Source organism: Odontomachus brunneus, unplaced genomic scaffold (assembly GCF_010583005.1).
Source record: "Odontomachus brunneus isolate Ranch 3 - 2012 unplaced genomic scaffold, Obru_v1 Obru_scaffold_007, whole genome shotgun sequence".
NCBI classification, from domain to species: domain Eukaryota; kingdom Metazoa; phylum Arthropoda; class Insecta; order Hymenoptera; family Formicidae; genus Odontomachus; species Odontomachus brunneus.
The window spans coordinates 3,833,039-3,835,255 of NW_022639457.1; the positions used below are offsets into that span (position 1 = coordinate 3,833,039).

Genomic DNA, 2,217 nt, shown 5'->3' on the forward strand with positions numbered 1-2,217 from the left:
CCCCCGCCGTACCTCCGGCGCTCGCGCGCCCCCGTGAGCGGTCGGTGCTCCGCTTTTGCCCGTGCCACCTTGTCGTCGAGAGGGCACCGTCGTACGCGCCGCTGCGACGCGAAATTGCACGGAATTTCCGAAAGTGCACCGCCGCCCCTCGCGCTCTGCCTCCAGCCCCGTCGAAAATGAGGATTTTTCGGGATCGCGACGACGGATTTCGCAAGAATTCGCCCGACACTCCCTGACAGAGAGTTAGAGTTAGCCTATTTAGTCGAATATTCGACACGCCAATTGTTAACAGCGCCGAAGTTGACTTATTTCATTACTCGACGTTAAAATGTTCGACTCATTATGTAATCTGTAGCCCGAGTGAAGCGAATGAATGTTAGATAAAGTTATCTGGATTAAACTGAGCCGCGCGCTCCAGAGACATTTCCCGCGCGCGGAAACGTTTGAAAATATGACGGATGGGAACGAGAGGGAAGTACGTATGCGGAGTACTCGAAACGTCGTTGTAATTAAACTAAAAAAGTAGCCTGTCATGACTCCCGCGGGCAATCGATCGACTCTTCAAATATCCCGGTCGGAACAGTACATGTAAAATTGGACTCCAATAGTTCCATTATTTCCCCGTAGACAATTCTCACGATACGTCCGATACGTTCCCGCGGTCCGCCTGTTTCTCAATGTAAAGAAAAGAAAAAAGTACAAAAAAGGAGAAAAAGGAAGAGAAACCAATTCCGAGCAGTTTCTAAAGAACTGCAAACTGTATTCTGTATCAAATTGTGTGTTTGTTGCACGTCAGTTTCTCCGCGTCAGTCCCCGTGTAATACACATTCGCAGTGTTGACTACATAATTTATTTAAAAGTTACATATCTGCGCGGTGTGACGTGCCATCGTGGTGATCGAGAGTGGCGAATAGGCAGGCGCGATCCGGGCACACGAGAGAAGAGACGGTTCACGTAATTTCTTAATCAATATGGCCTAAATCATTCTCATATGACAGAATAAGGCTCGCTCGTTCCGAGCTACGTATTTTCCAAGACTTGCATGCATTTGCGAACGTCACGTGACTCGCCACAGCCGCGCGTAATAGATGGTATATCACTCGGAATTGGTTACGGTACAAGCCTAAAAATTCCGACTTGCAATCCCGCGCGACGAGGATCGCTCTATCCCGATGTCATTGCGAGTGGAATAACACACTGAGAGAGAAGTTTCGGTAATTCAACAAAGTACCCGCAACAAATAGTCTGGTGACAGATATGGGACAGCAAATGATCCCGTAGTGGGAGCAAATGCTTTGTTACTTTCAATTTGCTGCTCTAAGCAACACTCCTATAATGGAGACACTGACTAACCCTAATCTAAATAGACGAGAATAAATGTGACTTGTATCTCAAACAATGGATATTTATTAACTCTTTCGTGCCTCCGGATTTTCCAGAAGAGGTATGTTTCGCATTGAGACGATCATAGAAGTTCTTGGAGCTGCTGATTACAAATTCACTATTAAAATTTAAATTTAAAATGACAGCCGCGTGGAAAGCTTAAATATTGGATATTAAATACTGATACTTAAAATATGCACTTGAATTTGGTTTTTTCCACTAAATAGATATAAAAAATTTAAATTTAAAATAATAAATTCCAAATAGAATGACTATAGAAGAAACTTCTGAATACATTTTCGACTTTAGATCAAAATCTATTCCGTATATACTATTGAGATGGATGTCGATATACTTATGCTGTTATACAACTTTCATCGGTCCACTTGCCAACAAAATGCGACTCTCTCTTATATGAATTCGCTGAGTGAAATGGAGAAATATCTGAGGAATGCTAGCTAATACTTGAACCTTTGAAAAGTTCAGATAACTATATTTGATCGAAAATATTAAATTTAAAAGTATAGTAATTTTTTTACATGTGTGTAAAGGTTCAACCTTTCTCCTTAAAAGAAACTAATGTATAGAAATCGACAGGACTATTTGTCTTAAAGTTATGGTTTTCTTCGCAAGTCGGACATATATGTCCCGCAGGTACGAAAGGGTTAAAATGACAAATGATGAGAAATGTTTCGCCACGGTAAGTGCTCAACTTGTTTCTCCACCAATCATCAAATAGCAAACGTGCTATTGTTTCAATAACCGAGGGATTTTTCTCAGTGAATGTCGACAAGCTTCGTCCTTGACACGCTTAGAAAAAAAAAAAAAAAAAAA

At 41.8% G+C, this 2,217-nt stretch overlaps 1 protein-coding gene across 2 annotated transcripts in view; it reads right to left on the reverse strand.

Moving 5' to 3' along the window:
- LOC116854025 (lachesin-like) overlaps positions 1-2,217 on the reverse strand; it is a 471,144-nt gene that overhangs the window by 438,094 nt on the left and 30,833 nt on the right. The gene's annotated exons all lie outside the window — the stretch shown is intronic.